Below are 11,271 nucleotides of genomic sequence, written 5' to 3' on the forward strand. Positions count from 1 at the left end.
AATGTTTTATAGATTAATTCAATTTTAAATCATCAACTGATCTAATTACATTCTTTGATTCTGCCTTCCAGATCATATGTGCGATCTACAATTTACGATGCATTGAGCAAATGGTTCCCAAACAATAAGGTGAAGTGGTTTGTTTGATGTACCCTAATAAATTCGTTTTGCATATAATTTTATTTCTAATCCGTTGCAAACTCTATATAAGCAACGGATTAGGGTTATTTCGCAACGGATTGGTCCGTTGCAAATAGGAATTTTTCTTGTAGTGGATGATTTTCGTGCCCAGCACCTTATGGACTGTTTGAGTGGCGCTGCTGTGGCTATCTCCGATGATTTGATCACTTCTATTACTAGGGTGGTTAATCTTTTTCTTGAGGGTCGATGTCCTCTTCCTCTGGGTGAGTACATTGTCAGCGCCCCTCTCACGCCACTCGTTAAACCGGGTGGTGGAGTTCGTCCCATTGCTGTTGGTACGGTCTGGAGACGGCTTGTCTCTAAGGTTGGTGCTTCTATGGTTGGTCCGTCTTTATCTTCTTATTTTGATGGGCTTCAGTTCGGGGTGGGTGTGTCCGGTGGAGGATAGGCTATCTTGCATGCCTTAGCTTGAACCGGCTCATTGAGGCTCGGGGGGCTCGACTGGGGCTTTCTATGCTGCTGGTTGATTTCCAGAATGCGTTCAACCTTGTTGACCGTTCGACCATTGATGAGTCCCCATTTTGTGCCTATTTCACCTTTCTTTTCTTTGCATATTTCCCGACCACATGCGGGTTTTGACCCTTTTTAGCCCCGTTTTGTAGCTTTAGCCCGTACTATGAAATTTATATGCCTCACTGCAGATTTTGCATAAGGAAGAGGGCTAAGGGAGCTAGGTGTTGAACTTTCAAGAGAAGCTTAGAAGAGAAAAGTGAAGTGAAGAGAAGAGGAGTGAATCGAAGAGAAGAAGGACTCCCGGCCGGTCGGCCGGCAGCCGGTCCACCGGCTGAGAGTCCTACTAGCTTACATTGACTTCTGAAGACCTGAAGAAGGAACCCCAGCCGGCTAGGCGGCAGCCGGTTAGCCGGCTGAAGACACCCCCCTGGAGCCGGTCAAATGACCGGCGGCCGGCCCACCGGCTTGCCATACCTGATGATTAAATTGGAACTCAAAAGTTCCAGAGGGTTTTGTGTCGGTCAACTGACCGGCGGCCGGTCCACCGGCTCAGACTCCCTTCTCCGCGTTTTGAACTCTTTTGTAATTTTCGACCTAAACAATTGTAAGCTATAAATACCCCCTCCTTAATTCATTTTCGATATATAACCCTAGATCTGAGAACTTTCCTTATTAATTGTAATCCTTTCTTAATCAAGCACTAATCTTTCCTTAATCTTTCCTTAATATTTAGTGAATCTAGTAATTGTTAGTTAGATTCAATAGTTTACTCTTGTTCTTTGAAGTTTGTATTGGGGATTTTGAAGGGTTTTCCTTCTTACTAATCAATCAAGCTTTCATCTTTCCTTTTGTTGGTATAATTCCTCTCCTTTCTTTTACTTGTTTATCATTTGTTTACATTTTCCTTGTCTTTTGATATTGCTATAACATTCATCATGTCTCCTCCTTGTGTTATTTGCTTTTCTTCTCTATTTAGCTTAATTTCCCTTAACATGAGTGAGTAGATTCCTTCTAGGGTTTAGGGTGATTCTTTATGGAATTTATGGGCATGATTCTTTGAATATTTTGGTCTTTGGTGAATTTGTTTAACTTTCCTATTCATTGCACTCAAGGTGTTTGTTGATTTGCTCAAGTGAAAGCTTTTGCCTTTCTTCCATTATTGCTTAATTCTCCCTTGAAATGAAAGTTTTTTTGGGGGTCTTGATGTATGTCTAGGAGGGGTGTGATACTTAATGAAAATTAGTAGCCACCTTTAAGATAGCCAAGACATTGGTTCTCCATCTTAGGTTAATCTCTCACCATTGACCCTTTTTGATCTTCATGTTTGCCCCTAAACCATATTGATGACCCCGAAGGCCCTAGCTTTTAATTAACCGTATTCATTATCATCAACTTGTTTGTCCTTTGCTTTAGTGATTATAACCAAAACCCTTTCTTTTAATTTTGATTAAACTTGACTCCTAATCGAACTTTGTAGCAACCCCCGCCGTCCTTGAGTTCGACCCCGACTAAATACTACGCTTTTTCGGGTTTTACAAATAGTTTTGGTGTAGGAAGTAGGCGACAAATTTCCTACTACTATCAAATGGCGCCGTTGCCGGGGATGGCGTTAGGTTATGCTTAGTTTTATTTAGAGTCTTTGCTTTAATCTTGTCTCAATTGTTAGTTTGCTTTAGTAGTTGATTGTTGCTTGTAGAGTGTGTGTGATTTTTGCCTTTCCCTAGTGTGTAAAAACACTAGGAGACTTACAATTTGTCAAGTGTATGCCTAGAAGGAATCACCAAGCTCTTCTATTCAACTCCGACCCCGAAAGGCTTTTTAGAACCTTGAGGACTAGGACTCTTGAAAGAGTAAGGAATAATTCCACCCAAGCAAACATTGATCAACCAAACTCATACATCCCACAAAATTTTGATACAACAACTACGATTCAACCAAATACCACAATTGAGACTTTAGTAGAGAACCCCTTTCATAACTTCCTTAATTACAATAGTCCACCTCAAACACCACCACATCAAGAACCAAACCACCCACCACAAATGGCTCTTAGAGATCACAACCGGCCTAACCATAATGATTCATGTAATCCCATCAATTTTGGCACCTTGGCCCCAAACAACTTTGAAATGCATCCCGCCCAAGTCGGGTTAGTTGAGAAGGACTTGTTTGGAGGTCATCTTGAGGAGGATGCCCATGCTCATCTCCGGAAGTTTAAGAGGAAAGTTTCAATGATGAAGAAGAATGGGGTGTCCGAAGACACCTTGAGAATGATGTTGTTTCCGTTTTCATTGACGGGCAAAGCGGACCGGTGGTTGAACATTCACCCACCGGATACTTTCACTACTTGGGATGACTTAGCCCAAGCATTTATGGCCAAGTACTACCCTTCCTCAAAGACCGCGATGCTCCGCAACGAGATCCATACGTTCCAACAAGAGGATGGGGAGTCCTTAGGTGAGGCTTGGGACCGTTATCAAGATTTGATAGCAAGTTGCCCCCACCATGGAATACCGGAATGGTACATTACTCAAACATTCTTCCAAACTCTACTACCAAGAACTAAGGAGATGGTAAATGCCTCCGCGGGGGGAGGTTTTGACCACTTGAGTGACGAAGAGGGCACGGCATTGATCAAGAAAATGGTAGATTCGGAGGCAAACTATGGTTCTAGAGGGAACATGCTACGAAGGAACGGGAAATTTCCTAAGGAAAATGCCTCCAACTCCGAGACAAATGCCAAGCTCGACTTGCTCACAAAGCAATTTGAGAAGTTTTCAAAGAATCAAGTGAACCAAGCCGCGACCTCATATGGGCCGCCCATGGAAGAAGTTGCTCAAGTCACGAGTTGTGAACTTTGTGGAGGAAGTGGTCATACATATGACTTGTGTGGCAACAATTACAATGGTGCCTATGAAGAAAATGCTCAAGAGGTGAACGCTTTTCAAAGCTACAACAACAATCCTAGACCACCAAGGCCTCCTTACAACAACCCGAACACCTACAATCCAAATACCAATTTCTACCACCCCGGGTTAAGGAACCACCCCAACTTTAGTTACAAGAGCACCAATGTTCAAAACCCCCAACATCTCCAACCACAAACCCAAACCAATCCACCCGGTTTTGCTCAACCAAGGGGAATTCTCCCAAACCCACGAAATAATTTTGGAAATCAAAACCAATGGTCAAGCAACAATCAACCCCAAAATCATGGCAACCAACAACAAGGGTACCAAGAGTTTGGTGGAAACCAAAGCAACCAAGGGTTTTACCAAGGGAATCAAGTAAATCAAGCAAATCAAGGATTTGGGCAAGGGTATGTTCAAGGGTCTCAAGAACAAGGTCAAGGATCAAACTTCAACAACTATGGTCCGAGAGGTAACTTTCAAGTGGGGCAAAACAACAACCAAGGTCCCAATGCTAGATATGACTATGGGTTCCCTTTACCCATAGCCAACCAACCTCATCAAGAACCCCAAGGTGAGCTCTCTCAAGTGGAGCTTTTGAAGATGATTAAGAACATGCAACTTCAACATAGCCAAGAGATAGCTAATTTTGCAAAAGCTACTCAACAAGAACAAGCAAACTTGAGAGCTACATTTCTTAAGGACATGAGGGAAATGGAATCTAGGATGGCTTCTCATGCTATGGCTAACCCTCAAAGGCCGCCCGGTGGTTTGTTGGCTCAAGGACAAAGCTCCAAAGATGCCTCAAATAGCCACCATGCTCATGCCGTAGTGCTAAGGAGTGGTTTAGAGCTTGAGGACCCTTACAAAGACCTTGAGTTGGAAGTTGATGAAGATCCCAAGGGGAATGAGGTAGAAATGGATGATGAAGAGGGAAGCTCACCCATTGAGGCTTCGGGTAAAGCTAATGAAGACGAGAAAGGAAAGAAAGCTTGTGAAGATTTGACTAGAAGAGGAATTCAAATGGACAAGGATGGTGATGGATATGTGGAAGACCTCCCTTATGAGGAGGAAGCTATTGAAGAAATACCTTTGCAACATTCTAAAAAGGTAACAAAAAGTTCGGCTCCTCCAAAGGTATCTTCCAATTCCCAACTTGTTTCTAAAATTCCTTACCCTTCAAGAGCGATAAAGAGTAGGGAAAACCTCAAGTATGCCAAATTTTGTGATATGCTTGAGAAACTTGAGGTTACCCTACCCTTTACGGAGGTGATAATGAACATGCCAACCTACTCAAAATTTTTAAAAGACATTTTGACAAGGAAAAGAGTCTTGGGTGACCAAGAAATAGTGGCTATGGAAGAAGCATGTAGTGCTCATATCCTTAACAAATTGCCCACTAAACTTGGTGACCCGGGAAGCTTTTCCATTCCTTGTGTAGTTGGCGGTGTTCCTATCTCTAGAGCTCTTTGTGACTTGGGAGCAAGTGTTAGTGTTATTCCTTTGAAAGTTGCAAAAAGGATTGGCATTCAAAACTTGGCTCCCACTACCATGACCCTCCAATTGGCGGATAGGTCCGTCAAACGCCCTATGGGGGTGCTTGAGGACGTGCCCGTCAAGGTTGGAAGGTTTTTGATTCCCACCGATTTTGTTGTCCTTGATATTCCGGAGGATAGCCACACTCCCATCATCCTAGGTAGGCCATTTTTGGCTACCGGAGGAGTACTCATTGATGTGAAGAATGGGCGGCTAACCTTCCAAATTGAGGGCAACAAAATCGAATTTAACTTGCCAAATTTGATGAAAGGTCCAAGTATAGAAAGATTGAGCACAATAGAGGTAATTGATGAAGTAGTGCACGAAGTAGCCCGTGAAGAGGCGGAGATGGAAGAGGTTTTTCAAATCTCTTTGCATGATGAGGCAATGAAAGAGGATCACGAAGTTGATGAGGAGCTATTAAAGAAAGTGGAGGGCTTTCTCCCTCCAAAGGTACAACTCAAACCCTTGCCTCCCTCACTCAAATATGCTTTCCTTGATGAGGGAGAGGCCTATCCGGTGATCGTTAATGCTAACCTAAGTGAGTCCCAAGAAAAGAAGCTTTTGGAAATCTTGAAAACTCATAGAGGAGCACTTGGGTATAGCATTGATGACATCAAAGGCTTAAGTCCGAGTTTGTGCATGCATAGAATAGTTTTGGAAGAGGGGAGTCAACCCAAGGTTGACGGTCTTAAGAGGATTAACCCAAAGATGGCCGAGGTGGTGAAAAATGAAGTATTGAAACTCCTAGAGGCCGATATTATATACCAAATTACCGATAGCAAATGGGTTAGTCCGGTCCACGTGGTACCCAAAAAGGGGGGGATACAAATGGTTGAACAAGAAGATGGCACCACCCTACCCACTAGACCCGTGACCGGGTGGCGAATGTGTATTGACTACCGCAAGCTCAATGCCGCCACCCTCAAAGACCACTTCCCAATTCCCTTCATTGACCAAATGCTAGAAAGGCTCGCGGGCCATGCATATTATTGCTTCTTAGACGGTTATTCCGGGTTTTTCCAAATTCCTATCCACCCGGATGACCAAGAGAAGACGACCTTCACTTGTCCAATAGGGGTCTATGCCTACCGTAGGATGCCATTCGGGCTTTGTAATGCGCCCGACACCTTTCAAAGGTGCATGATGGCAATATTTTCCGATTTCCTTGAGAAAAGCATGGAAGTCTTCATGGACGACTTTAGTGTCCATGGAGACTCCTTTGATCATGGTCTAGAGAACTTGACTAGTGTGTTGAAGAGATGTGAGGAGCACAACCTCGTCCTCAATTGGGAAAAATGCCATTTTATGGTAGAAGAAGGGGTTGTACTCGGTCACATTGTCTCTAGTAGGGGTATTGAGGTTGATGGTGCTAAGGTTGCCGTTATAGAGAACTTGTCACCCCCTTCCAATGTTAAGGGAGTGAGGAGTTTTCTAGGCCATGCCGGGTTTTATCGGCGTTTTATCAAGGATTTTTCAAAAATAGCAAAGCCCCTAACCTCATTACTCCTCAAGGATTCCCCCTTTGTGTTTGATGATTCTTGTCTTGAAGCTTTCAATAGGTTGAAGAGAGCATTGGTCACGGCACCGATAATCCGGTCTCCGGATTAGAATCTTCCCTTTGAGATAATGTGTGATGCTTCGGACTTCGCGGTTGGTGCGGTACTTGGGCAAGTTGTGGATAAGAAGCATCATGTGATATATTACACAAGCAAGACTCTTGATCAAACTCAATGTGGATATGCTACTACCGAAAAGGAAATGTTGGCAATTGTTCATGCCGTGGAGAAATTTCGGCAATACCTTGTTGGGTCTAAGGTGGTGGTTTACTCCGATCACACCGCCTTGAGATAATTGATGGTGAAGAAAGATGCGAAGCCCCGGCTCTTGAGATGGGTCCTTCTTCTTCAAGAATTTGATTTAGAGATTAAGGATAAGGCCGGTTCGGAAAATGTTGTTGCCGACCACTTATCTAGATTGACCGTTGAAGACCATGGGATACAAGACAAGAGTGGACCCATAAATGAGTGGTTGCGGGATGATGGACTCATGGAAGTTACCGCCAAGACCCCTTGGTTTGCGGATCTTGCAAACTACATTGTGAGTGGTTTCTTACCGGATGAAATGGAACCTAGAGAAAGGAGGAAGTTGAGAAATGATGCTAGGAGATATTTTTGGAATGACCCACATTTGTTTCGCAAGTGTGGGGATGGAATGTTCCGAAGATGTGTTTCAAGAGAGGAGGGCTTAGAGATTGTGGACCGGGTTCACAATTCCGCCTATGGGGGACACTTGGCCACCTCTAGAACAATTGCCAAGATCATCCAAGGTGGGTTTTATTGGCCCTCCATGTTCAAAGACATTCACTACTTGGTTAAATCTTGTGATGCTTGTCAAAGAGTTGGGAACATTGGGAACAGAAGTGAGATGCCCTTGACTAACATATTGGAGATTGAGCTTTTTTATTGTTGGGGCATAGACTTCATGGGACCCTTTCCCAACTCTTGTGGAAATGAATACATCTTGGTTGCGGTGGACTATGTATCCAAATAGATTGAAGCGGTTGCCTCCCCCACCAATGATAGCAAGGTTGTAATGAAGCTTTTTAAAGGCACGATTTTTCCAAGGTTCGGAACACCAAGAGTAGTCATAAGTGATGGCGGATCTCATTTCCGCAAAAGTACCTTCAAAGCTCTACTTGAATCACATGGAGTGCGGCACAAAACCGCACTTGCCTACCACCCTCAAACTAGTGGGCAAGTGGAAGTTTCTAACCGCCAAATTAAAGCCATTTTGGAGAAAGTCACCAACAAGAGCCGGAAAGATTGGTCCCAAAAGCTCCCGGATGTCTTATGGGCATTGAGAACCGCCTTCAAGACACCCCTTGGCACCACCCCGTATAAGCTTGTGTACGGGAAAGCTTGCCATTTGCCGGTGGAGTTGGAGCACAAAGCTTGGTGGGCTCTTAAAGAAATGAATTTTGACTTTGATGCCGCCGGAGAAGTGCGGTTTCTCCAAATGAATGAGCTTGAAGAATTGAGATTGGAGGCTTATGAGAGCTCCAAAATCTACAAGGATCAAACGAAGAAATGGCATGATGCCAAGATCATGAAAAAAGAGGTAAGTGTTGGAGACCTCGTTCTCCTTTTTAACTCCAAAATCAAGGTGTTTCCGGGCAAGCTCAAATCACGATGGTCCGGACCCTTTAAGGTGATGAAAGTATTTCCTTATGGTGCTTTCGAACTTTGGAGTGAAGAAGGGGGAACTTTTAGGGTCAATGGTCAAAGAGTCAAGTGATACTATGACGGTGATGACAAAGGTCCTATTGAAGTGCTCTATCTCGGGGAACCCCTCCCCGAGGAGAGGGAAAATTGAAATTCTTGAAAGCAATTTGGTTTGGTGGAGTTCCTCAAGAACCACCTCTTGTACATAGCATGCATTTTTAGTTAGCTTATGAGAAAATTGGAAGGGATCGTACTTGGAAAGATGGAGTTGGTGAGGTTTGGAGAGAGCCTACTCGACTTTTGGGAAAGGTTCAAGCTTGCAAAGTGAGGAACGAGAGAAAAAGGGTTCCTGGCCGGTTGACCGGCCGCCGGTCAAGTGACCGGCACATAACCAACTGTAAGTTTTGGGTTGTAATTTTGAGAAGGGACTCCCAGCCGGTCGGGCACCGGCCACCTCACCGAGAGAGTCATGGTGACGTGGATTTTGGAGGAAATGACGAAGGAAGGACTCCCAGCCGGTCGGCCGGCAGCCGGCTCACCGGCTGAGAGTCACTTATATACTTAGAATTTTTTCGAAAAAAAGGAAAAGGACTCCTGGCCGGTCGACCGGCCGCCGGTCAAATGACCGGCACAAAACCAACTGTAAGTTTTTGGAACCCCAGCCGGTCTACCGGCAGCCGGTCCCCTGACCGGCCCAGATCCCTCCCGTGCCCCTTTATACCTTCTCAACCACTCATTTCTTCCTCACTTTACCAAAATCACTCTCTCTCTCTCTTCAACCCAAAACACACCATCTCCATCCTCCCTTCACCTACCTAACCTCAAATCATCGCAATCATCATCCAATCCTCCATTTTATGAGGTAAAACTTCTTTTTAACCCTATATTATCACTCCAAACTCCATTTTTCATCTTCAAAACACCAAAAAACTCAGAAAATCGTCACTTCCAAGGCTAGGGTTTGAAAAATCCGAAAATGCAACATCATATTTTTGGGTAAGTTCTTCACTCTAGCTTTATTTATATAAGGTTTAATTATCCTTTTAAGCATTTTTGGTGGAGAAATAGGAGATTTTGTTGTGGGTTAGTAAGGGTAGTTGCATTTTTGGGATTAATGGCTCCAAGCAAGAGAGCCAGGGCGGCGGCTAGTGTATCGGAGATAGCCCGCGACCCAACTTTCCCGGAGGTCCAATTCATTTCCGAGCAACACAAGGTGAGATTTTCTCATTTAAAATCTACTGAAATTATCCCTACTAGATTTATTTGCCGGAATACCTTGAGAAAGCTAAGTTGGGACACCGATTGCGAAAAGTTGTTTAATGGGGTCGGGATGGGAGCTATGTTCAACCTCCATCGCCAAACCTTTGCTAGGATCACACTTGAGTTTCTATCCTCCCTCGAGGTAGAAAAGAATAAGAATACAAGCAAAATTACCGGTATCTCCTTCCGGTTAATGAACAAAACCATTCAAGTGACCCTTGAGAGAATTGGAAGAATTTTTGGGTTGCCTTGTACGGGGAGCCACCTTCCCCCGTCTAGGTATGATCAACAAGAATTATGGAAAGCAATTGCCGGTGAGAATGTTAAGGATGAGCCTAAGATGAAGGAGCACCATATTCATAGCCCTATTATCCGGACTTGGCACCGTTCTATGGGTTGGACGATATTTGGGAGGCATGAGCCTCACAATATGCGTTCGGACGAGCTCTTTATACTCGGGAGCTACCTTAGGCAACGCCCAACGGCGTATCAAATTAATATTGCTCATCACTTGATACTTCATTTGCAAAAGCTTGGCAACAACATCCGTACCAATACACCAATCGTGGTAGGGGGTTTGATAACCCAAATTGCTAAAGAGACCGTGGGGTTTGTGGAATCAAGGCATCAACCGATAAATGGGGTTACCATAATGGATGGTAATCATTTGAGCTCCCTCTTCTTTACTAAGTATGACTTCAATGACAAGAAGACTTACCTATTGATTAGGCAAAGCTTGACCTCTATCCCCCTCCCAAATGCCGACTTGGTCGCTCTTGAGCCGGACCAAGAAAGATATCTCCTTCCTATTGCAAGCACCGCCGACCCTTCCACGCGGGATTGGGCCCGTACCACCCTCTCTTACGGAAGAAATGCTCAAGGGCCTACTCAATCTTCTTACAATTATGAGGCCCCGCCCGAAACCGGCGCATCTTCCTCCGCCCAAACCTCCCAATACCAACCCATTGATCCTAAGATTTGGGAGCTCATGGAGGGCATGAACCTTGGGATTGGAAAGGTGCAATCCTCCTTGGAAGACTTCCGCACCCACGTCGACAAGCGCTTTGAACAAGTCGACGACTCTTTAGGCCGAGCCCACCAAAAAATTGATCGGATCTACGTGGATCAAGCTCTCGGCAACTACCCTCTCTATGAAGACTACGCTTCCCGGCGTATGGTCCCTCCGGACGGTCCTTTTCCCTCCTACTTCAACCTACGTAATGGAGGGTACACTCAACCGGGGATTCATGGGGGCCTCAACTTAAACCCCGACTACTATAGCGCTCCTTCCTTCCAATCTAGTGGAGGATATGACTTCAACCAAGGGAGTGGCTACGGTGGTTTTGGGGGAGGCTATGATAGCCAAGGGGGATCGGGAGGCTACCACACCAACATCTCTATGGATGCTCCTTTCAACCCTCAAGTCAACCTAGGAGGGTTTGTTGGTAGTGGTAGTGGCCAAGGAGCTAGTGGAAGTGGGCAAGAGATGGATACTAGCATTTATGATGATATTAGTTTTGATGTGGGAAATGTTGAGTATGGCGGGAGCGGATTTAATGCTCCTAGAAGTGATTTTGATGCTAGTGGAAGCGGTTTTGGAGCCTATGGTTATCAAGGCGGCTTTGTTGATCAAAGCCGTGATAAGGGAAAGTGTGTGGTTAACATTGATGACGATGATGATGATGTCA

The 11,271-nt window shown here is 44.7% G+C and overlaps 1 non-coding gene across 1 annotated transcript; it reads right to left on the reverse strand.

Annotated features, from left to right (window-relative positions):
* Nucleotides 1-3,059: 3,059 nt before the first annotated feature.
* Nucleotides 3,060-3,166, reverse strand: LOC141619914 (small nucleolar RNA R71). The gene has a single exon (XR_012531838.1). It is a non-coding gene; the product is annotated as a small nucleolar RNA R71 (small nucleolar RNA).
* Between the last annotated feature and the right edge of the window lie 8,105 nt (nucleotides 3,167-11,271).

The sequence above is a fragment of the Silene latifolia genome, chromosome 1 (genome assembly GCF_048544455.1).
Source record: "Silene latifolia isolate original U9 population chromosome 1, ASM4854445v1, whole genome shotgun sequence".
NCBI classification, from domain to species: domain Eukaryota; kingdom Viridiplantae; phylum Streptophyta; class Magnoliopsida; order Caryophyllales; family Caryophyllaceae; genus Silene; species Silene latifolia.